Below are 26,434 nucleotides of genomic sequence, written 5' to 3' on the forward strand. Positions count from 1 at the left end.
GCCGAGATTGCACCACTGCACTCCAGCCTGGGTGACAGAGTGAGACTCCATCTCAAAAAAAAAAAAAAAAAAAAAAAGAAGCGTTCAGGAAAATCTTCTCTAAAAGATAATATTGGAAAAGTTTGGAAAAAGGAGAAGCAGTCTGCTTTGCAAAGACCTGGAAAGGCATTCCATGTAGAAGCCTAGCAAATATTCCAAAGGGTGTTCCATTCATGGATTTTTTTCACTTATTTGTTTGTGGAAGGAGTGTCTATTGAGGGCCTACTAAATATCAGGCACTGCGCTGGGTGGTGTAAAATGCATTGGTCGACAAACCAGCATAATCCTTATGCTCATGGATCATGATCTGGCAGAATTTTATAAAACTTCTCAAAGCCTGATTCAAACACTTAGCCTACACACACTTGGACAGACACAAAAACTGAATGCTAGAATGACACAAACACCTGACCTTTATGAGCAGGAAAATATCTCTTGTTTTTGGGTAAAGAGATGGCAGGAAACATCCTTAAAGTTTTGTCACTAGCCAGTCTCGGAGTTTTCCTACTTTCTACATTGTGTCAAGAGCTGTTTTATCACTTCTCTCTGCTTGCTAGCAATGAGAGGAACACATATTTTGCACACTTAGACTTACTAATATTCATATCTGCAGGTCAATTTGAGTGACAGAATTTCTGGTCAGTAGAAATACTGACTGTGATTCAAGAAAAGAAATGACTAGATTTAAGACTATACTTTCAGAGATCATTTCTATAGTTCATTACTAGAGAAGTTCCTCTGAACTTGTAGAACACCGGCAACCATGAGGAGGACATGCAGTGTTCTGTCCTGAGTGTGAAGCCGGGTCTTGGTGTTGCTTTGCTGCAAGTAGCATTTGCCACTGATGATCGTTTTTGTCTCCCTCTGGGACAGTAAGGGAAAGGACGCAGTCTGAGTGATTATTATTGAAAGCAAGAAAGAAAGAGAAGAAAGGAAGAGAAAGAAACAAAGAAGAAAGAGAGAGACAGACCGACAGAAAGAAAAAGAAGAAAAGAGAAGAAAAGAAAAGAAAAAAAAGAAAAGAAAAAAAGAAAAGAAAAGAAAAGAAAAACTACCAGATTTTTCAGTGTTATCGTCCACAGTTCCTAATATCCCATTCCTACCAGTCTCTGAAATCACTTTCCCTGGATGTCTTCCTGAGTTTGGCTATTGCACCCACTGACAGTTATACAGCAAAGATAAGAGAGGGGTGACACAAAAGAATGCTGACAGCCTGAAGCCACTGACAGGCTGTCTCTGCTGGCAAGTATAGCATTCTTGATATACTTAATTAACTAATATCATTAAGTATTACTAATTAATATATTAATATAATTTTGGCTATTAACAATAAATCTCCTCTGGTTTAATAGGCAGATGATTGATGTTATTTGTCTCTTTAGAAAGCTCTCTGGAAGAAACATAAACCCATGAGGTCTAGAGGGAGCAGATAAAATGGCGAGAGTGGTGAACATGACAACAGAGTTAAGATAATCAGCAGCATTTGAAGAGGTCCCCAAGCAGAAAAGGATCTAGCAGACCAGGCTGGTATTTTTACAAAGGTGACTGATACTTAACTCATTCTGTTAGACATTTCTCTTTGGAATAGACTGGAGCCTGTTGGGCTGAGGTGGGAGGAAGGCAAGAAGGGCTGGGCATGGTGTCCTAGATGTGGATAAAAGTGGACAATCCCTTCTCATAGTCTCCTTCCCTGAGAGAGTTGCAATAATTCTATGATGTTTCCTGTCCTCATAAGAATATTAGACAGCCTGTTTACCTTGCCTGTAGCCCCTGCTTACTTTGAGCTTCATGTGTCCCTTGAAACAATTGTCAAGGCTAGTTAAACTAAATGTCAGTCACCGCTTTCCACCTGCCCTGCTATGTACTATTCTCTGCCCATGCCTCTTCCACCTGGAGCTCCTAGGTTCCTACTCAGGAAAGAAAATGTGTGTGTGTGTGTGTGTGTGTGTGTGTGTGTGTGTGTGTGTGTGTGTGTGTGTGTGTGTGTGTGTGTGTGTGTGTGTGTGTGTGTGTGTGTGAGAGATGAGGAGGTGTTCTTATTTGCCCTACTTCTGTTTACTACAACATCTTTTTAAATGTGCCTTTCAACTATTTGCCTAAGCTAGACGCCTATGCAAATGTTTAGGAACCAAAGCTCCTCCTGTGACTCTCCTCTCCCACGTGGAATTTCCCCTTTGTGAACAGTTGTAGCAGTAGCTGATAGGTGTGTATTCAGGCTGAAGGGAGATGGATAGTAATGTAGTAGAAAGGGCCTTGAACAAGAAGTTACAAGACCAGTTTTCCATCACAGCTCTGCCATGTGACTCAGCGTCAGCTTAGGTCTATCTAATGGTTCAATAAATATTCACTCAGCACCTACTACACAGTAGACACCAAGCTGCAGTTTTCTCATCCAACTAAGGATAATAAAACAGGTCATAAAAGGGGTTTTATAGGATAATCTTTATAGTCTCAATTTTGTTACCAGTCTGTGAAAAAATAAGTCAAATATAAACTAGAAGAAATAAAGACTCAAACTCCCCGTTTCTGAGTCTAGGAAACTATTCAAGTCATGGTGTGTGTAACTAAATTATGGCTTATGAAATACCAGGAAAGAATGTTTCCCTGGGTGAGAGCAAGAATCACCTGACAACAAGACAATGTTTCATGCCTTAATGAAAGCCAGGGTGTGGCACTGAGCCCTGGTCTATCAAACAGGAAACTCAACTTCTATTAAAGAGAGGAAACTTCTTGTGATTTATTGCCTAACCAATTAGGCTCACACATGGTATTGTTTATTTACCTTCTCTCCTCTTCATTGGGAGCACAAAATTTAGCTCAATTAGTTCCAAGACCTACAGACAAAACTCCCCAATTAGGAGGATACCGACTTAGCACGTGGCACAAAACTTTAGTGTCTAGTAAGTATATATTCTGAGGTGTTCAATCACCAGGTAAGGCTTATTGATATGCCCAGGGCTGCTTTTAGTTATTTCTTTTGCCATTACAGAGTGAATTATGGGAATAATCAGCTAAAAGAGCACGTCTTTCTTCTGTGGTTGCAATAACAAGAAGTGGGAGGGGGAGAAGGAAAAGGAGAAAGAGGAGGAAGGAGAGGGGGAGGAAGAAGAGGAGAAGAAAAAGTGCCACAACCACCGCCACCGCCAACCTAGTGAATCCGATAAAAGAGAAACTTCTGATAGATTGACATGAAAGAAAGCTGTCATTTAGGATCAATACCCTAGGTGTATCTTTAAATGCTTTATGGATGAGCTGTTGAGTCCTTTGCTCTTCTGGTGAAAGAATTAAAATCTAGCAATGTTTCCAGACTCCTTTTTGACTTGACTCTGATACCTACTATCATGTGTGAGTGGGTTATTCATTTATTCTTTTTGGATCTCAGCTTTCTCATCTAAAGATAGAGACAGTTGGCCTCCATCAGTAATTTTCCTTTGTCAGTATTGCATTTTTGGCTTTGTTAAAGCTTACAAAATCAGATACTGATAGAATTCCATCATTGGGCTTGCTTTGAAGAATGAACGAGATGACATGGGGAAGGTTCTTATACTTGGCATATAGGAATTGGTTGATAAAGTAAGACCACTAGGTTGTGCTTGCTTCTCCCCTGATGCCCATGGTATTATCACCCCCTGTGTCCTCTCACATACTAAATCAATGTTTTAAGCATGTGTCTGAAGGTCAGTGAGAAGCCCAGGTCCCCTCCACAAATATCTGTGTGGATTGTTGGCCAGGGGAGGGGCAGGAGCAGCGAGTCACCCCTCTGGTCATTTCTCATGAAATGTTCTGATCTCATTGGATTCTCAATCTCTTCTCTGTGTGTCTGCCTCAGCCACTGCTGCCCTGCCTACAAGCTTGTGAATTTTCCTCAAAATGGAAACTGCATCCAATGCTTTCTTCACACATGTGCATGATACCTAAACACTCCATTCCTTTTCTCCCTTGTGTTCCATTAGTAAAAAGCAATTGGACAAAGCCAGTTTTCAACTGAAGGTTTGGGCTAACGGAGGGAAATATCCACATATACTAACACAACATGGTCACTAATTTAAGATGAAATCTTAAACAACGCTGCTCTAAACCCACAGTCTTTCTCTGCCTCTGAGAATGTCTCGTAGATAGGTTCTGACCCCTCTGGGTTTGTCTCCTCAGACCTTTCTCTCTCTCTTACCACCTTAGCCTTCAGACCTCCAAATTTCTCATAAATTAGAGTTTCATTTTCTACCCGCTACTCAAATTGAGCTCGGATGATCTGCTAAATGAGAACCAACTACGTCACACCTCCACAGCCCAAAACACAGGTAGAAGCTTTGAAATTACAGTTTTTCCTTCCATCTGATTACATTTTTAGGCTGAGCTCCCATCTCTGTAGACAATTTAGGGAAGAAGGAAAAGTAGAAAGGTATAAAACCAGTATAAGTTCTCTCCCTACTTTGAGAGAACTATTCCAGCATATGACTTTCTTTTCTACTTCCCAATATAAATATTATCATTGTCAGTTTTATCGTACTAGTATCTATCCTGCTGACACCCAACACTTAGATTAACAGTGCGCTGTTCTGAAACAAGAGATGAGACCCTGCGTCCCTACACCCTGGCTCCTCAGTCTAACTTCACGTGTCCCAGGCTGTCCCCTGAGTATTTCAGTACGACCAAAAGGCCAGTTCTTCTTAAACCATGTGAGGAAGGAATACTTAAATTTTTTTTCCAGTTTCTCAAGGACTGATAATTTTTTAAAATCAAAATAGATTACCAGAAAATAAAATTCCAAACAAAAGACATACAAATTCAATTCCCAGGTTTTTAAAATTATGAGATACAAAAGATAAAATAACAAATTGCTGTATAAGTTTCTAAATGCATACTCTTCATTTCTGTGCTCATCTTGGTGCAGATGGGTTAACAGTGGTTCTTGGGATCAGTTGATTTCTGAGTTTATATCCAGCTCTAAAACTGTAACATTCTCCTGTGAAATCTTCATTCTCAGGTCTGACATCTATGAACAGAACTACAGTAGGTGTGGACATGCAAGCTAAAGGAAATTTAGTTGTGAAGCATCTTTCCAGCTTCAACATTGTTATGAATTTATTTGCCACATTTAGCATGATGGTGTCACATCGACGTACAGTACCAGTGGCTCTTAAGCAGCACAGAAGCTAGATGACATTATTTCAATTCTTGCTAAAGTGGTTTATTTCCCAGAGAATGTTGGGTTTTGTTTAATGTGTTCTGGGCTCTGAGACTAGACTCCTGTAATAATTTAGCATAGCCAGATTTGTTTTTATGGAATTCAGTTATTTTTTACTTTTTTATTTCTTGAAAGCTGAGTAATTTTGAAAGTAATACAGAGTATAAAAAAGAGGCCAGGTGTGGTGGCTTATGCCTGTAATCCCAGTACTTGGGGAGGCTGAGGAGGGAGAATCACTTGAGGCCAGAAGTTTGAGACCAGCCTAGGAAACAAAGTAAGATCCAATCTCTACAAAAACAAAACAAAAATCAGCAGGACATGATGATGCGCCTGTAGTGCCAGTTACTTGGGAGGCTGAGGCAGGGGATTGAAGCTGCAGTGAGCTATGACCATGTGCCACTGCACTCTATCCTGGGCAACACAGCAAGACCCTGTCTCTTTTAAACGAACAAAAAATTAATTTAAGAAAACACAGAAAAGAAAAACTACAGCTACTTCTAGTGAATCTTCCTCATAAATCTACTATTTCCAAAAACTTAAAACAAGAGAGTATCTTCAACCTTGAGAGTTCTGGCATTTAACAGACTGTTGAGAGCTTTCTTCTTACCAGTGTATTTGTTGGCAAATAAGTACTAAGGTGGGAGGTGTAGGGCAGGGACTGTCATTTCTGTTCTTTAGTGGGCATTAAATTCTTCAAGGAGTCTGTGAAGGCTTTTTTTGTGGTACCATCTCATCTTCCAAACTTGACCTCTTCCTTGTTCTTCAATTTCTACTCGCAAATTTTCCAGTGGTAGAAGAGTTGGAAGAAAAGAGAAAGATCTGGTTCATTTAAGACTGAGTGGAGCCTTGACACATTTCAATTCTTTCTTTTTAAAAAATTCACTTTAAATTCAATTTAACTGTTTAGCTTAGGTTTTCATTTTAAAAATGGACTTTGGGGCAAGTGATTCCTAACTTCATTATAAATACTTTCAGACTTGCAATTATTTTATCCCATATTAGACTTCTTTAGCTTAAGTGAGAAACATAAATCGGGTTTATGCCTAACAACTTGTGTTTTGTAATGCTCCACAAAAGACCTTTTGATGAAGTAGATCAGGTTTAAGAAAAAAAGCTCTTCCCCAGGATTTTAGTTCCTGCAATTCATCAGGTCTGCAGAAAAACTCAGAAAGTTCAATTGTGGATCGAGACTTAACATGTAGACTTCAAACATTCTTTTTCTATTCTTTGCATCTTCCCACGTGATCCATGTCTTTCTCAAACATGGTGCTTCAGATTAGGCACTCTATGACTGTCAGATTCAATTCAGTTCTCATTTGTTGACCTCCTACTGGGTGCTAGATGTTGTGTTAGGCATTGACAATATAAATTTGTCCCTTCCCTTGAGGATTTCATGGAACTTCATCTGTTTGTTAATTTTTGTCATTCAAGTTCTTATCTATATCTGTAAAATACATAAGTAATTCTCACCAAAAATTTATTTTTAAAAATCCATTGTTATTTTTGCCTATTTTTATTAAGGATCTTAAAATACCAGAAGTTAAAATAATGATATCTTATTTAAGACAACTTTCTTGTCTCACATAGACTGGGTTGGGCATTTCTCTTATGCATGTTCATAGCACTTTGCTCAAATATAGCATGGTACATTTGCATATCTTTGTAAATGACCTCTTTCTCTGACATCCTTATTAGACTATGAGTTTTCTGAAGACAGAGCCTGTGTCTTAGCCATCATTGAATCTTCAGAACCTAGAATATTTCCTAGCACACAGTAAGGCTCTATAAATGTTTACTGAATTATTGAATAAATAAAAGAAAGAAAAGAAAAACTCCACTTTTTGGTCTTCAAGTAACTCATAGCTAAGCTGCTATTGAAAATAGGATCTTTATAAAGTCTGGCTATGTATTCATTCAACTGCCAGGAGTTTCATGTTGATTTATTAGTGTGAAGAATCAAAGAGCTCTTTGAGACCAGCATCTCACCTAATTCACCTTTAACATGAGTTTCTTGGCTTTGAACATAGGATTGCAGCAATGTAGCTGTGACAAAATGCATATAGTATTAATATAAAGCATTAATATAAATCAGTGTAAGCCCCCACCCCATGCCACCCCACTGAAGCAGTTTTCTGTTGTATTTGAGACACCAAATATATAGAGTCACACTTCCTGGCTCTATCATATGTTACCTGCATGACCTTGGGAAAACGGCAATGATTTTGAGCCAGTTTCTTCATCTGCAAAATGGGATAACAAGAATTACCACATAGTGCTGTTGTGGGTGATGTTAAAAGATAAACTTACACATTAACATTTTAAAGAGCTTATTTAAGCAGATAGTGATTTGGGAATCGGGCGGCATCATACCACAAGCAGTTTAGGGCACCACTGAGAGGACCCAAGGGGAAACGTTTTGTAGGGTGTTCTTGGAAGTCAGACAAAGAGAACATTTGATGGGCTAAAATGGAAAGTCCCTAGTTAGAGGTTAGTTGGCAGTTTGTGATCCCTAATATTGCTGTTATAATTATGGTAATTTGTTGATTTTGCTTAAAAAATTAGATGATAACACATTTGAACTTAAGCTTAATGGCTAAGCTTAAGTTTCCTTTTCATAGCTATGACCATTCACTCCGGGTTGGCTTTCAGTTACTTATGTTGGAACCCAAAGCCTGGGAGCCCTCTCAGCCTAATGGTCTCCCAATTATTATTATTTTTAACAGTAGTTAGAAGTTAGTATTTATAAGATGCTTAAAACACCATCTTGTACATAAGTGCTTAATTAATGTTAGCCGTTGTGAAAGAAGATGTTTACATTGCTCTGTAAAGGCATTTATTTTGCAATTACTGAGCATCAAAGGAAACACTTACTGGAATTTGTTCTTCACTTACAAATGTGTAATTCTTACTAACGGCAAGTCTCTGTAGCTCAGCTGTAGATTCTTCAAAGGAAATATAAATGCAAAACTCTATATGCTGCTTAGGGTGGCAGCGGAATTGGAAAATGGTTTTCCTTAGTGATCATCGCAATTTCAATCAATATCTGGTGGTTACATCTGAGTCAGCCCCATGATTTCATTGAGAACAGAGGTAGCTTGAACCTTCATAACTGGTATTATTGTTCACAGGCAAGCTCCCTCTGCTGCCCCCTAAAGATCAGATCATGTAATTTCTGAAGGGTATTATTCTCTGACCTATATTTTCTTCTGTTTTTTTAAGGTGTGCCAACACAATTCATTTTCAATTAAGCTAAGCACCATGGCAATAACTAAATAAGTGGTATTAGATACACTGGATTTCATTTACCTTTAGGATAATTTCTAAAATGCTTCAGTGTTTGGTATCTAGTAAAAAATTAAGACTTCCCTAAGTTCTCTGAATTCATACCATTTGACATACAACTATCTGACAGTACTGAAAAACATTAACTGCATCTAGACTCAAAAACAAGCTAAAAATGGTAGAGGAAATTTTACATTTGCCAAAATGTAAAATACAAAATTGAGAATGAGCTGCTTGTGTGTTCTCAACAAATAAGGAATTTTTTGACTCGCTCTAGAAAACACGTTTTCATGATTGCAGTTACTGCATTTTTTGGAAATAATTGCTGGTTATTTTGTCACATTTCCTATTGAGTTCAAATGTGCTTTCATCTATTTTTTAAGCAAAATCAATAAATTACCATAATGGTAACAACCATATTAAGGATCCCACAATGCCAATTGGTGTAAAGAATCCGATTCATAGCAGATTTCAATTACCATAATTCTGTTGCAACTCTCAAGGTCCATCCTTCCTTTAGTAAATTTCCTCCAAAAGAAATCTTTGTAAAGGAGAAACACTTAACTTCTTGGGGATTCACAACAAATAAAGCCATCACTCTTTTGATATGGGGGCACATATGCTTATTTCTTATTTAATTGGCTGAGTTTTCCCTGGAGCAGATTTACTGAAGTACTCACCCACCAACATCTAAGTCAAAAAGGTTTTGAATGGCTCTTACTGTCTAACTTTTCATTTTATGGATTGCTAGATGCCGGACAGTCTCTTTTATTTGCTACAAAGGCCTAGAATTTCTTTTTCCTTAAAGTATTGTGTGCTGGGTTTTTAAAAAATTGTATTGAAATACTACCCCTCCACAGTCTCTGATATGATTAATAGGATCCAGATCCTATTCATTTGCTGTTTGTTTTTAGCTCTAGGAAATGCACTGCTGCTCCCATTTTCTCTTCATAATATTTTCAATGGACCATGAGACTTATTGAAGAAGAAATGTAGTGACTCATACAGCCAATTGATAAAAGTATATAAAAGATTCCAGACTAGACCAGACTGTACACATTTCTGCAACTCGGAGATCATGGTTGTCTGTCTCGTTTCCTAAAAACTGAAGGTAATTTTAACTACCACATGTATACTAGTAAACTTGCAAATAGGCAGGCTATTATGAGGTTCAAAGTTGATATTTTTTCAGAGATTTTTAATATTATAAATAAAAATCATAACCAGTGTTACCTCTAATACATTAATATCATATTGCTAGTTTGTCCAATACAGTACTGGGGTTTAGAAATTTGCATGCAGAACTTCTATGAAATCTTTCGTTTTGAATAGTGGAGAACTTCTACGAAATCTTTCCTTTTGCACAGCAATAGAACTATTGTAAACAATGCAATTAATTTCTGAAATGGGTGCTGTATTAATTTTGTATTGTTGCTGTAACCAATTATCATAAATTTCGTGGCTTAAAACAACACAAATTTATTCTTACAGTTCCATTGCTTAGAAATCTGACACCAGTCTTTCTGGGCTAAGCTCAAGATATCAATAAGTTATATTCCTTCCTGGAAGATCTAGAGGAGAACCATTTTCTTCCTTTTTTCAACTTCAAAAGGCTGCTTGCATTCTTTGGTTCATAGTCTTCTTTCTCCATCTTAAAAGCCAGCAGTACTACATTTCTCTGACAGTCCTCCCATAGTCACATTTCCCTCTGACCACATCTCCCTGTGACTACATCTCCCTCAACCAGGAAATATTCTGTAATGTTAAGGACCCATGTGGTTAGATTTGGCCCACCAGGAATCCAATACAATCTTTCATCTTAAGTTCTGCAACATAATCACATCTTTAAAGTCCTTTTTTGCCTGTACGGTAACATGTTCACAGGATATAAGAATTAAGACATGGACATCTTTGGGGAGCAATTATTTTGCCTACTGTGGATACTATTTTCATCACTAGGAAAAATTGAAGCACAATGTGTAATTGCCTAATGGGTACTTCCTGCATGCTACACAGACGAAACCAATTCACTGAGACCATGGTATTGCAGTAAAGAAAGAGTTCAATTGACACAAAGCTGGTCACATGGAAGATGGAGTTATTACTCAAATCAGTCTCTCTGACTGCTCAGAGGTTAGGGGATTTTCAAGGATAGTTTGGTGGGCAGGGTGCTAGGGAATGAAGAATGTGGACTAGTTGAGAATGAAACCATAGAGGTGTGGAAAACGGTTCTTGTGAGCTAACTCAGCCTCTGAGTAGAGGCCACAGGACTAGTTGAGGCATGAGTCGCCATCTGGGTGGAGTCAGCTGGTTTCAGAAATGCAGTAGTCTGAAAAGATCTCTCAAAAGGCTAATCATAGCTTCTACAATAGTGACGTTATTTACAGGAGTAATTGGGGAAGTTACAAATCTTGTTTCTTCCGGAACAATGGCTGGTCATCATTTAACGATCCCTGCATCTTAGCAGAATGCAGGCCCCTCTCATAGCCCTAACCTGGTGGTTTTTCATTAGTTTTACACAGGCGGCTTAGTTTTGGGAAGGACCATTATCATGCTTGCTTTCAGATTAAACTATAAAGTAAATTCTTCCCAACGTTAGCTTGGCTTATGCCCAGGAATGACCAAAGACAGCTTAGAGATAAGAAAATGGATGGAGTCAACTATGTAAAATTTCTCTTATGTAATTTCGCAAAAGCAGTTTCAATTGCATACACAATGTGGTCTCTAACAGTAAATAAATAACAGTAAACCTATTATTTATATTGACTTTCTTCAAATCCTCAACTCCATAGTTTCCTTTCCTCTAAAAAGCAGAGGACTAGAACTGCATATTAAAATTACTTAGATTCATATTAAGAAGTCTTAAAATAACTGTGATTGGTGTGTGTGTGTGTGTTTTCTCAGAGACGATTCGAATATTTTCTCTTTCAAAATATCTTCCTTTGTGACTGTACTCTTTATTAGCTGGAGCTGATTCAAATAATCATAGAATGCATGCTGGTGTCTGTTCTGCTTTTCTCCTGACTCTCAATTTCCCACCATGACTATCACTGTATCTCATTAATCATCAGGATAGAACACCTCAGATTGTTAAGATCTAAATGCATTCTGACAACTCTCAGAGATGATCTGGCACTGAATGTGAGAAAACAGATGACCGTATTCAGAACTGATGGTTGGTTGAATACTTTATTTGTAACCATTAGACTAAGTTACTTTTCATAAGTACGTAGGTCTCAGTGCTCCTTTCTCAGTGCTCCTCAACTCCTGACATCCCCAAATAGAGAATGTTGTCATAAACACCAGATGAAGAAGAAGAACCTGCCATTTGCTGAGATCAAGCAGGCTGACCTCTAAGAAATGCCAAATCATGCACCTTACCTTGGCTAAATATGCCTCACTCTTTACACAGGACTTTGTTTTTAAGCAATCCTCACAACAATTTTGTAATGTAGGCATAATCCTCCCCCACCACCAGAACTTCAGAAGAATTGAGTAAAGTATCCAAGATCCACAGCTAAAAAGCATTAGAGTTCACTTGATTTCAATAAAAAAATTACAAGGCATGTTTTGGCCTCTTAAGGCAAGAAAAAAAAAACAGTCTGAAGAGACAAAAGCACTTACCAAACTCAGATGTGACATAGATGCTAGAACGATATAGGTTAGAAACTTGAACCTACATATGGAAAGGAAGAACATTACAGAAGGAATAAGTGAAAGCAAAATAAAATCTAAATTTTTTATTATTCTTAATGCTTCTAAAAGATGTATGTTTGTTGAACAATAATAGTAGCAATGTATTGGGTGATTAAAGCATATGAAGTACTGAAAATGAATGACAGCAATGGACAGAAAAGAGGAACTGGGAATACTACGTAACTGTTCAAATGGCTAAAATTCACAACACTGACAATACCAATTCCTGGTGAAGATGCAGAGCAACAGAAACTCTCCCGCATTGTTGATGGGAATGTAGAATGTTATAGCCATTTTGGAAGACAGTTTAGCAGTTTCTTATAAAGTTAAACATATTCTACCATACCACCAATTCCCTTCTTAGGTATTTACCCAACTGATTTGAAAACTTATGTAAACACAAAAACCCTCATGTGAATGTTTATAGTAGCTTTAGGCATGATTGTGAAGAGCTGGAAGTATCCAAGATGTCCTTTGGTAGTGAACAGGTAAACAATCTGTGGCACAGCCATACAATGGAATATTACTTGGTAATAAAAAGAAATAAACTACCAAGCCACAAAAAGATGTGGATGAATTTGAAGTGCATATTGCTAAGTGAAAGAAGGCAGTTTGAAAAGGCTGCATATTCTATAATGCCATTAGTATGGGAATCTGGAAAGCCAAAATTATAGAGATAATAAACATATCAGTGGTCACTAGGATTTGGGGGTAGGGAGGTTAACAGCACAGGGGATTTTCTAGGACAGTGAAACTATTCTCATATGATGCTGTAATGATAGATATATGGCATGCATTTATCAAAACACAGAACCTTCCACCACAAGGAGTAAACCTTAAGGGATGCAAATAAAAGAAAAAGTTTAGGAGGTTGGGGAATCCCAAGATGGAAGAATGCAGAATGTGACAAGATAATCTAACTGTATTACAAATGTACAAAATAACCTCACCAAAGGGGAGGGGAGGAAATGGTGCTGACCTAAGTGACTTTGGAAATGAGTGGAATCTGTAAGATAAAAAGCAAAAGAAACTATAAATAAGAGTGTACTCTAGTAAATAGAGTTACTTCCCATGAGGGTATGGATTTACAATTCTGAAACCATTATATGTGTACACTGGAAATTAACAATAAAGTAAATTTATGGCAGATGTTGAAAGACAGGTTTCTCACAGTTGGAATGTGAGGCTTATAGATAAGCAAGAGGAGTAGGAAACTAGAACGATCGATGTAGCAATGGATTAGAGTTGGAAATATCAGTATAAACTCATTCTTAGCTTAATATAAATACACTGGCTAAATATATAATTATTTATAGATATACATATATACATGTATTAGTATATACACATATTTTTCTTTCTCTTAGCTGAGAGGGCCTGGAAGGAATGAACATACTTAGCACCCAGATCTTGGTTACTAACACTAGATAAACACGAATTTAAAAACTGAGATCTCCTTGGAGAAATGGCTGATTCTGTACTGGCAGGAAATACAAAAGATAAGCTTTGAACATCTTGAAGTGGCAGAAAGTAAGGAAGTGCTAAAAACATAAAGCCAAACCTAACAAAAAACCAAAATGACATAGGAGCCAGCTGAAAGAGTTCCCACTGGACAAAGCTGGAACAATCTGAGCAACAACATAAAGTAGTATTGAATTATAACTCAAACTATAAAATCAATATCCATGAGTCCACACTTATTTAAATAAATAATTGGATGGGTAAGTAAGTAAATGGGGAAAGAATAGAAAAATTTCCCATGCAGAAGGATTCCAAATAATTTGTTTTTATAGATACTTGGCCTTCAAGGAGGTGAAGCATTGGAGCATAACTCCTCATTCCTTAAGTGTGAGCTCTGCTTTGTGACTTCCTTCTAAAGAGTATGGTATGGAGAAGGAAAATCAAGAGTAAATTTACAGTAGAGAAGCCTTACAGACACTGCCTGATTCAGCTGATCAAGGTGAACATCAACAAGTCATGTCAGTAGTATGTGCTCTTGATACGATGTGATGAAAATGGTACTGTGGCCTCCCTCTCCAAATTCCATAATGCTAATCTAGTTATAAGAAAGCATCAGACAAAGTCCAATAGAGGATCACTCTACAAAACTCCTAACTGATACTCCTTAAAACTTTCAAGGTCCGTGCCCATGCCTATGTCTTGAATGGTATTGCTTAGGTTTTCTTCTAGGGTTTTTATGGTTTTAGGTCTAACATTTAAGTCTTTAATCCATCTTGAATTAATTTTTGTATAAGGTGTAAGGAAGGGATCCAGTTTCAGCTTTCTACATATGGCTAGCAAGTTTTCCCATCACCATTTATTAAATAGGGAATCATTTCCCCATTTCTTGTTTTTGTCAGGCTTGTCAAAGATCAGATGGTTGTAAATATGTGGCGTTATTTCTGAGGGCTCTGTTCTATTCCATTGGTCTATATCTCTGTTTTGGTATCAGTGCCATGCTGTTTTGGTTACTGTAGCCTTGTAGTATAGTTTGAAGTCAAGTAGCTTGATGCCTCCAGCTTTGTTCTTTTGGCTTAGGATTGACTTGGCAATACAGGCTCTGTTTTGGTTCCATATGAACTTTAAAGTGGTTTTTTCCAATTCTGTGAAGAAAGTCATTGGTAGCTTGATGGGGATGGCATTGAATCTATAAATTAGCTTGGGCAGTATGGCCATTTTCACGATATTGATTCTTCCTACCCATGAGCATGGAATGTTCTTCCATTTGTTTGTATCCTCTTTTATTTCATTGAGCAGTGGTTTGTAGTTCTCCTTGAAGAGGTCCTTCACATCCCTTGTAAGTTGGATTCCTGGTATTTTATTCTCTTTGAAGCAATTGTGAATGGGAGTTCACTCATGATTTGGCTCTCTGTTTGTCTGTTATTGGTGTATAAGAATGCCTGTGATTTTTGCACATTGATTTTGTATCCTGAGACTTTGCTGAAGTTGCCTATCAGCTAAAGGAGATTTTGGGCTGAGACGATGGGGTTTTCTAGATATACAATCATGTCATCTGCAAACAGGGACAATTTGACTTCCTCTTTTCCTAATTGAATACCCTTTATTTCCTTCTCCTGCCTGATTGCCCTGGCCAGAACTTCAAAGACACATGCACATGTATGTTTATTGTGGCACTATTCACAATAGCAAAGACTTGGAACCAACCTAAATGTTCAACAATGATAGACTGGATTAAGAAAATGTGGCACATATACACCATGGAATACTGTGCAGCCATAAAAAATGATGAGTTCATGTCCTTTGTAGGGACATGGATGAAGCTGGAAACCATCATTCTCAGCAAACTATCGCAAGGACAAAAAACCAAACACTGCATGTTCTCACTCATAGGTGGGAATTGAACAGTGAGAACACATGGACACCGGAAGGGGAACATCACACACCGGGGCCTGTTGTGGGGTGGGGGGAGGGTGGAGGGATAGCATTTGGAGATATACCTAATGTTAAATGACGAGTTACTGGGTGTAGCACTCCAACATGACACATGTATAGATATGTAACTAACCTGCACGTTGTGCACTTGTACCCTAAAACTTAAAGTATAATAAAAAAAAAAACTTTCAAGGTCTTCAAAAATAAGGAAAATTCAAAAAACTCACAGCTAAAAGGAGCCTAAGGTGACCTGATGACTAAATGTACTGGTATCTTGTATGAGAGCCTGAAACAGACATAGACATTAGGTAAAAATTAAGGAAATGTAAAAAGGATGGACTTTAGTTAATAATGTATCAATCATTTGTTCAATAATTGTGACAAATACACCATACTAATGTAATATATGATTAATTGGGGAAGCTGAGTATGGAGTATACAGGGACTCTCTGGACTATCTTTGAAAATTTTCTGGCCAGGCGCGGTGGCTCACGCCTGTAATCCCAACACTCCAGGAGGCCGAGGAGGGCGGATCACGAGGTCAGGAGTTCAAGACCATCCTGGCTAACACAGTGAAACCCCGTCTCTACTAAAAATTACAAAAAATTAGCCGGGTGTAGTGGTGGGCACCTGTAGTCCCAGCTACTCGGGAGGCTGAGGCAGGAGAATGGCGTGAACCTGGGAGGCAGAGCTTGCAGTGAGCTGAGATCGTGCCACTGCACTCCAGCCTGGGTGACAAAGCGAGACTCTGACTCAAAAAAAAAAAAAAGAAAAGAAAACTTTCTGTAAATATAAAACTATTTCAAAAGGAAGTATTTTAAAAAATAGAACTTATAATGAGAAATCACTACATACATTCCTATCAGATGGACTAAAATAAAAAGTTATGACTATACCAAGCACTAGTGAGCACGCAAATCAATTAGAATACTCAAACACTGTTGATGGGAATGTAAAATATTACAGCCATTCAGGAAGTCAATTTGGCAGTTTCTTATAAAGCTAAACAAACATTTACCATATGACCTAGCAATCTCATATCTAGGTGTTTACTCTAGAGAAATTAAAACTTATGTCCATACACAAACCTGTGCACTAAATTTTATAGCAGTTGTATGTATAATCACCAAAAACCTGGAAACGCATTATCCCTCAATGGATAAATAAATAAATAAGTTGTGGTTTATACATACAATAAAATGCTGCTAAAAGAAATCTCAAAAATTTAAATACCTTGCAATTCAATTTCTATAGTATAGAATTTTAGGAAAGATGGCAGATAGGAGACAGGGCTAACATGCAGCTCCCACTTGTGTAGACAGAACAGCATATGGAGACACACTGTGAACTTTTGTTCCAAGAACCACCACAGGAATGTGCCAGGAAAACTGAAATAATTCACAGATCCTTTGAAAGAAGTGGCATGCCACTGCAAATTCCACAAGACGGGCGAAAAACTGTGAGCTCCCAAAGTGTGAGGGGGGAGAACCTGCCTCTAAACACATACCCCACTGGGGAATCTGAACATCTGGATTACAGGAGAAGCATTTAAGGTTACCTGGTGCTTAAACAGATTTAGAGAGCCGCATGAAATATAAAAGTAGAAGCAGCAGTGGAAAGAGCCTTGTAGGTACTCCCAGTCTCCCTCTTGAGCCCAGGGAAGCCAACCCTGACTCTATCCCACAACAGGGGCCTCAGGGAAGGCAGCCAGCAGAATTAAGGAGGGCCCACAGGGTGAAGGAAGCTTTCAACTAAAATTAGTAATAATATCGACAGGGCATGAATTTTCCTGAGCAGAATATGGGCGTTGAGTGGGAACTGCTGCAGATACGAGTGCAGGAGCCACCACTCACAATGTGGGCAGACTGGGAAGGATGAGATCTGAAAGACATGCTTGCTTTCTCAGTGGGGAAGCTCACAGCCTGGGGCGAGTTCTCATCAGGGCACTGTGGGATTGAGATTAGCCTTGCCAACTGCGTGGGAGTAGAGTGAGGCCTCTCACTACCGGCTATGCTCCACTTCCCTTGTGAACTATATGACACAGCAGAGGCAGCCATCATTCCCTCTGGAACATAACCCCATTGGCCTGAGAACCACCCCTCATCCCCCACAGTGGCTGCAGTGGACCCTACCCAAGGAGAGTCTGACCCCAGAGCTACCTAAACCTGCCCACACCTGATGATATTTCTCTACCTAATCTGGCAGCTAAACACAAAAGACAGAAACACTTGGGAGCTTTATGGCCCCACCCATTGCCTGAGAAATCGGAATACTTCCCCTGACCAACTTGAGGCAGGCTCATATTCCTCTACTACTACAGCAGCTGGTGCTTTCTTGAAAGTGCCACCTCCTGGCTGGAGGCCAACCAACTCAGGCCATTACAGCAACTCTTGACAGAATAACCCTGCTCCCAGGAAGGAAAAAATAACAGCTAATTCCACAGCCTGCAACATCCTGACTAAACAGAGGTCCTGAGTGTCTCCACATGAAAACTAACCTCTGAGAAAGCCAGCACACTAAACCTATCTACAACCAATGATTCTCATAGAGTCTACTTCACTCCCCTGCCACCTCCACCAGAGCAGGTGCTGGTATCCATGGCTGGAAGACCTGAGACAGATTGCATCACAGGACTCTCTGCAGACATTCTCCAGCACCAGTCCAGAGCCTGGTAGCCCCTCTGAGTAGCTAGATACAGAAAAGAAATAACAATCATTGCAGTAAGGCTCTAAGGAAGCCCGATTCCTAGGGTAAGGGGGAGAACATCACATCAAGATATCACCCCATGAAACAAAATCTGAACAGCAGGCCTTGAGTTTCAGAACTTTCCACTGAAATAGGCTACCCAAATGAGAGGGAACCAGAAAAGTAATTCTGGTAATATGGCAAAGCAGGGTTCTATAACACCACTAAAAGATCACACTAGCTCCTAGCTCCTAGCAATGGATCCTAACCAAGAAGAAATCTCTGAATTGCCAGATAAAGAATTCAGAAGGTTGATTATTAAGCTACTCAAGGAGATACCAGAGAAAGGTATAAAAGAGCTTAAACAAATTATAGAAATGATACAGAATATGGATGAAAAATTCTCCAGAGAAACAGATATCATAAAGAAAAAACAATCGCAACTTCTGGAAATGAAAGATACACTTAGAGAAATACAAACTGCAGTGAAAAATTTCAACAATAAACTAGAACAAGAACTTCAGAGCTCAAAGACAGGCTTTTGAATTAACCTAATCAAACAAAGACAAAGAAAAAATAATTTAAAAAATGAACAAAGCCTCCATGAAATTTGGGATTATGTTAAATGGCCAAACCTAAGAATAATTGGTATTCCTGAGGAAGAAGAAAAATCTAAAAGTTTGGAAAACTTGAGAGAATAATTGAGGAAAACTTCCCTGGTTTTGCTAGAGATCTAGATATTCAAATCCAAGAAGCTCAAAGAACACCTGGGATATTCGTCGCAAAAATATTATCATCTAGGCACATAGTCATCAGGTTACCTAAAGTCAAAATGGGGCCGGACATGGTGGCTTATGCCTATAATCCCAGCACTTTGGGAGGCTGAGTTAGGTGATTACTTGAGCTTAGGAGTTCCAGAACAGCCATGGCAACATAGTGAAACCCTGTCTCTACAAAAAATACAAACAGCCAGGCATAGTAGTGCATGCCTGTAATCCCAGCTACTTGGGAGGCTGAGGTGAGAGGATTGCTTGGGTCTGGGAGGTGGAAGTTGCAGTAAGCTGAGATCATGTCACTGCACTCTAGCTTGGGTGACAGAGTGAGATCCTGTCTCAACAAAAAATAAAAAAGTAAAGTCAAGATAAAGGAAAGAATCTTAAAAGCTGTGAGACAAAAGCATCAGATAACCCATAAAGGAAAACTTATCAGATTAACAGCAGATTTCTCAGCAGAAATTTTATAAGCAAGAAGGGATTGGGTTACATCTTTAGCCTCCTTAAACAAAACAATTGCCAGCCAAGAATTTTGTATCCAGTGAAACTAAGCTTCATAAATGAAGGAGAGATAAAGTCTTTTTCAGACAAACAAATGCTGAGAGAATTTGCCACTGCCAACCAGCACTACAAGAAATGCTAAAAGGAGTTCTACATTTTGAAACAAAACCTTGAAATACACCAAAATAGAACCTCCTTAAAGCATAAATCTCACAAGGCCTATAAAACAATAACACAATAAAATAAAACCAAGGTATTCAGGCAACAACTAGCATGATGAATAGAATAGTATATCACATCTCAATACTAGTGCTTAATATAAATGACTAAACGCTTCACTTAAAAGATACATAATGGATACAAATCCACCAAGCAAGTAACTGCTATCTTCAAGAGATTCACCTAATACATATGGACTCACATAAACTTAAGGTAAAGAGGTGGAGAAAAGATATGCCATGCAAATGGAAACCAAAAGCGAGCAGGAGTAGCTATTCTTTTTTTTTTTTTTTTTTTTTGCGACAGAGTCAGGCTATGTCTCCCAGACTGAAGTGCAGTGACATGATCTCCGCCCACTACAACCTCCACCTATCATGTTCCAGCTATTCTCCTGCCTCAGCCTCCCAAGAAGACGGGATTACAGGTGCACACCACCACACCTGGCTAGTTTTTTATATTTTTAGTAGAGATGGGGTTTTGCCATGTTGGCCAGGCTGGTCTCGAGCTTTTGGCCTCAAGTGATCTGCCCACATCAGCCTCCCAACATGCTGGGATTACAGGTGTGAGCCACTATGCCCAGCCAGGAGTAGCTACTCTTACATCAGAGAAAACAGGCTTTAAAGCAACAACAGTAAAAAAAAAAAAAAAAAGGGATATTATAAAATGAATAACAAGATTATTCCAACAGGAAAATATCACAAATCTAAATAGATATGCACGTAACAGGGGAGCTCCCAAATTAATAAAACAATAACTACTAGACTTGAGAAATGAGATAGATGGCAACACAATAATAGTAGGTGACTTCAGTACTCCATTGACAGTGCTAGACAGGTCATCAAGACGGAAAGTTAACAAAGAAACAATGGACTTAAACAATATCCTACAACAAATGAACTTAACAGATATTTACAAAACATTCTACCCAACAACTGAAGAACAGACATTCATTTCATCAGCACGAAACATTGTCCAAGATAGACCATATGATAGGTCACAAAAGAAGTCTCAATAAATTGAAGAAAATCGAAATTATATCAAGTATCTCTCAGACCACAGTGAAATAACACTGGAAGTTAACTCGAAATGAAATGCTCAAAACTGTGCAAGTAAATTAAAATTAAATAACCTGCTCTTGAGTGTTCCTTGAGTCAACAATAAAATCAAGATGGAAATTTAAAAATTGTTTGAACTGAATGATAATAGTGACACAATTTATCAAAACCTCTGGGATACAGTGAAAGCAGTGCTAAGAGGAAAGTTCAGAACTTTAAATGTCTATATCAAAAAGTCTGAAAGAGCACGAATAGACAATCTAAGGTCACATATCAGGAAAATAGAGACACAAGAACAAACCAAACCCAAACCCAGCAGAAGAAAAGAAATAGCAAATATCAGAGCAGAACTAAATGAAATTGAAATAAAAATAATACAAAAGATAAATGAAACAAAAAGCTGGTTCTTTGAAAAGATAAAATTGATAGACCATTAGCAAGACTAACCAAGAAAAGAAGATCTAAATAAGCTTAATTAGAAATGAAATGGGAGATATTACAACCAATACCACAGAAATAAAAAAGATCATTCAAGGCTACTATGGACACCATTATGCACACACAGTAGAAAATCTAGAGGAGATGGATAAATGCCTGGAAATATACAACCCTCCTAGATTAAATCAGGAAGAAATAGAAACTCTGAACAAACAAATAACAAGTAGAGAGATTGAAACAGTAATTTAAAAAATGCCAACAAAAAAGTCACAGACATTCATAGAAGAATTGGTACCAATCTTACTTGAAACTATTACAAATGATAGAGAAAGAAGGAATCCTCCCTAAATTATTCAATGAAGCCAGTATCACCCTAATACCAGAACCAGGAAAGGACATAACAAAAAAAGAAAACTACAGACCAATATCCCTGGTGAACATAGATGCAAAAATCCTCAACAAAACACTAACTGAACCCAACAGCATATCAAAATAATAATATACCATGATCAAGTGGGTTTCATACCAGGAACGTAGGGATGGTTTAACATACACAAATTAATAAATGTGATACATCACATAAACAGAATTCAAAACAAAAATTCTATGGTCATCTCAATAGATAAAGAAAAAAGCATCTGACAAAATCTAGTAATACTTTATGATTAAACCCCTCAGCAAAATTGGTGTATAAGGGACATATCTCAAGGTAATAAAAGCTGTCTATGATAAACCCACAGCCAACATTATACTGACCAGGGAAAAATTGAAAGCATTCCCCCTGAGACCTGGAACAAGAAAAGGATGCCCACTTTCACCACTTCTATGTAACATAGTACTGGAAGTTGTAGCCAGAACAATCAGACAACAGAAAGAAATAAAATCAGTAAAGAGGAAGTCAAACTGCCACTGTTTGCTGATGATATGATCATATACCTAGAAAGCCCTAAAGACTTTACCACAAAGTTCCTAGAACTGACAAATAAATTTATAAAGTTTCAGGATACAAAATCAATGTACACAAGTCAGTAGTAGTTCTGTACACTAACTATAACCAAGCTGAGAATCAAATAAAGAACTTAATCTCTTTTAAAACAGCTGCCAAAAAAATAATAAAATCCCTAACCACAGAGGTGAAAGGGCTCTACAAGGAAAACCACATAACACTGCTGAAAGAAATCATAGATGACACAAACAAATGGAAACACATCCCATGCTCATCGATGAGTAGAACCAATATTGTAAACATGATCATACTACCAAAAGTAATCTACAGATTCAATACAATTATCATCAAAATACCATCATCATTGTTCACAGAAGTAGAAAAATATCCTAAAATTCATAAGGAACCGAAAAAGAGCCCTCATAGCCAAAGCAAGACTAAGCAAAAAGAACAAATCTGAAGGCATCACATCACCTGACTTCAAACTATACTACAAGGCTATAGTTACCAAAACAGCACGGTATTGGTATAAAAATAGCCATGTAGACCAATGGCACAGAATTAAGAACCCAGAAATAAAGCCAAATACTTAGAGCAAACTCATCTTTGATAAAGCAAATGAAAACATACAGTGGGGAAAGGGCACCCTCTTTAACAAATGGTCCTCAGATAATTGGTAAGCCACACATAGAAGAATAAAACTGAACCTTCATCTCTCACCTTCTACAAAAATCAACTCAATATGGATCAACGACTTAAATTTAAGGCCTGAAATCGTAAACATTCTAGAAGATAATTTGGAAAAACCCTTCTAGATATTGGCTTAGGCAAAGACTTCATGACCAAGAACCTAAAGGCAAATGCAACAAAACAAAAAATAAATAGATGAGACCTAATTAAACTATGAAGCTTCTGCACAGCAAAAGAAATAATCAGTTGAGTAAACAGACAACCCACAGAATGGGAGAAAATATTCACAAACTATGCATCCAACAATGGAATAATATCCAGAATCTGCAACGAACTCAAACAAATCAGCAGGAAAAAATAATAATAATCCCATCAAAAAGTGGGTAAAGTACATGAATAGACAAGTCTCAAAAGAAGGTATACAAATGGCCAACAAACATATGAAAAAACACTCAACATCGTTAATTATCAGGAAAATGCAAATTAAAACCGCAATGAGATACCACCTTACTCCTGCAAGAATGGCATAATTTAAAAATCAAAAAACAATAGATGATGGTGTGGATGTGGTGAAAAGGGAACACTTACATCACTGGTAGGAATGTCAGCTAGTAGAACCACTGTGGAAGAAAGTGCGGAGATTCCTTAAAGAACTAAAAGTAGAACTGCTGTTTGATCCAGCAATCCCTCTACTGGCTACCCACTCAGAGGAAAATAAGTCATCATATGAAAAACTAACTTACACAGGCATATTTATAGCAGTACAATTTGCAATTGCAAAAATATGGAACCAGCCTGAATACCCATCAACCAATGAACGAATAAATAAAATGTGGTACATTTAAGCCATGGAATACTACTCAGCCACAAAAAGGAACGAAATAATGGCATTCACAGCAACCTGGACGGAGTTAGAGACCACTATTCTAAAGGCAGTCACCCAGGAATAAAAAACCAAATATTATATGTTCTCGCTTATAAGTAGGAGCTAAGTTATGAGGTCACAAAGGCATAAGAATGATATAATGGACTTTGGGAACTCAGGGAAAAGGGTGGGCGCAGGTGAGGGATAAAAGACTACACATTGGGTATAGTGTACACTGCTTAGATGATGGGTATACCAAAATCTGAGAAATCACCACTGAAGAACTTATCCATGTAACCAAACACCACCTGTTCCCTTAAAACTATTGAAATTAAAAAAAAAAAAGCCTATATTGATGAAGGTATATTCATGGTTACTATGGGGGTTAAGAGTCGATGGAGAGTATGACAATGGAGTAGCATGAGAGTATTTTTAGGGTGACGCAACTCTCCTGTATTTTGATGTCGGCAGCGTTTTCTATAAATGTATATATGTGTTAACGTGCATAAAACTGCACACCAAAAGAGTCAGCATTTCTGTGTGTTAATTTTACAAATAAAAAAAATCGAGTTTAGATCCAAATCCAGGTCTACTAAAACAACAAAACAATAAAATGATTATATATCACATGTCTTATAACTGTTTGTCCTTCCAACCTTACTAAATTCTTTCCTTTATTCTCCCTGTCTATAAAGTATTTATTGGTCAGGGATGGAAAATATTAAAACTTTTATAGCAGCCCCAAAATATTTTGTAAGTATTTCCTGAATAATCTAGTTATAAAAATCATATTTAGAGTTCAAAGTATTTACCAATTTTCCTCTTTCCTTTTCCCACATTTCCATATTGCTTTCAAATATAAGAAAATAAAAACTTCTCTCTAAACTTTTTCACTGACATAAACTATAGGGAAGAAATTATATTAAAAACAACAGAAGAGAGGCAGAAATACTACATTTTTAAAATTAAACTTAAAGTGATTTAAGTTTCCTGAAATGTGAGCTGCTATCAATTTATGAGTGGCTTCAATATATCTTTATAAATGCAAAGGAATATGCTAGCCAAAAGGTAGGAAGAAGCCAGAGAAAAGTAGTAACTGCTTAAAAATATAGCAAAGCATAGTGGATAAATCAGTGCTATGGTTTGAATGTCCCCTGCAAAACTCATGTTGAAACTTAATCTTCAATGAGGCAATATTGAGAGGTGGGGATTTTATGAGGTGATTGGGTCATGAGGACTCTGCCTTCCTGAATGAATTAATCCATTCAAGGATTAATGGATTAATGGGTTATCATGGGAATGGACCTGGTGGCTTTATAAGAAGAGGAAGAGAGGCCGAAGCTAGGAAGTGAACATACTCAGCTCCTTCTCTGTGTGATATCCTGAGCTGCCTTGGGATTCTTCAGAAAGTCCCACTAGCAAGAAGTTTCTCACCAGATGTGCCCCCTTTGACCTTGGATTTCCCAGCTTCCATAATTGTAAGAAATAAATTTCTTTCATTTATAACTTATGCAGTGCAGTTTCTGTTATAAACAACAGAAATGGACTAAGACAATCAGGGTTTCTCAGCTGTGACAATTTTGATAGTTTGGGCTGAATCTTCCTTAGTCAGGGAGAAAAGTTGTGTCCTGTGCATTGTAAGATGTTGAACAGCATTCTTGGTCTCTACCCAATAGATTGCAGTAGGCTTCCCCAGCACTTGTGACAACCAAACAGGTCTCCAGACATTGCCAAATGTCCTTGCTGGGGTCAGTGAGGCAAAAATCACTCCCTGTTGAAAACCACTGGGATACACCAAGGGATTTGCAGGTCAAAGTTAGAATGAAACTTGAGTTCATTCTAACTTTCCCAATTACTAGCTCAGTGCTCTTGAAGAAGTCATGTAACTTCCCTGACTGTTGGTCTCACGCAGGACTAAAATAGGCAGAGACAATATTATAGGAGTTCTGTGATATTCAAATGAGTCAATATATGAATTTTGGGGGCCTGACTGAATCCTTCTCATGTTATTCTCCTCAGCCATTTGTTGTTAAATATTTACCACCTCACTGGTAAATATTTTATCTCTGAATTACCCAGGGATGTAGCTGAAAATTCAGAGAACTCAGGAAAAAGATGTTTGGAGTACTTTATGTTTATTTCATTGCAGGACAACACTTTTTAGTCTCCTTGCAACTCAGGTGGTCTTTAAATGCTGTTCATAACCATGGAGAGTGAGAAAATGAGAATAAACAGTAAGATGTTTCTATTCCTCATCACTAGGACCAAGTTACTACAGTGGAGTTGGAATGATGCATTATTCCCATTTTTGCTATGAGTTCTCCTCAACTACCTAGTCTTTAGTATTATACAAAAGATCTGGGAGAGTCTTGGCCAGAAGCAAATATTTGATAAGCTGAGTTTCTGGAGAGCAATAAGTTACACATTGGTATTGGTTATCTGTTGCCGCATTAAAAACTGCCCCAAAACTTAGTGTTTTAAAACAATAAATATTTGTTATCTCATAGTTTCTTTGAGGCAGAATCAGGTTGCTGCCTGGCTTAGTGGATCTGGCATAAGATTTCCCCTGAGGCTATGGCCAAAATGCCAACCAGGGCTGCTGTCACCTGAAGGTTTCACTGGGGCTGGAGAAACCACTTCCAGAATAGCTCACTCACATGGCTGGCT

At 37.9% G+C, this 26,434-nt stretch overlaps 1 long non-coding RNA gene and 1 other non-coding gene across 2 annotated transcripts in view; one reads left to right on the forward strand and one right to left on the reverse strand.

The window, feature by feature from the left end:
* Positions 1-12,184, reverse strand: part of LOC131381710 (uncharacterized) — a 96,960-nt gene extending 84,776 nt beyond the window's left edge. The window contains exons 1-3 of the long non-coding RNA XR_009210597.1: positions 12,131-12,184; positions 7,417-7,464; positions 5,832-5,993 (exon numbers count right to left, since the gene is read on the reverse strand). This is a non-coding gene — a long non-coding RNA (uncharacterized LOC131381710). The remainder of the gene's footprint in view (positions 1-5,831; positions 5,994-7,416; positions 7,465-12,130) is intronic.
* Positions 726-939, forward strand: LOC116457181 (small nucleolar RNA U3). The gene has a single exon (XR_004244944.1). It is a non-coding gene; the product is annotated as a small nucleolar RNA U3 (small nucleolar RNA).
* Positions 12,185-26,434: the final 14,250 nt, after the last annotated feature.

Source organism: Hylobates moloch, unplaced genomic scaffold (genome assembly GCF_009828535.3).
Source record: "Hylobates moloch isolate HMO894 unplaced genomic scaffold, HMol_V3 SCAFFOLD_17, whole genome shotgun sequence".
Lineage (NCBI taxonomy): Eukaryota > Metazoa > Chordata > Mammalia > Primates > Hylobatidae > Hylobates > Hylobates moloch.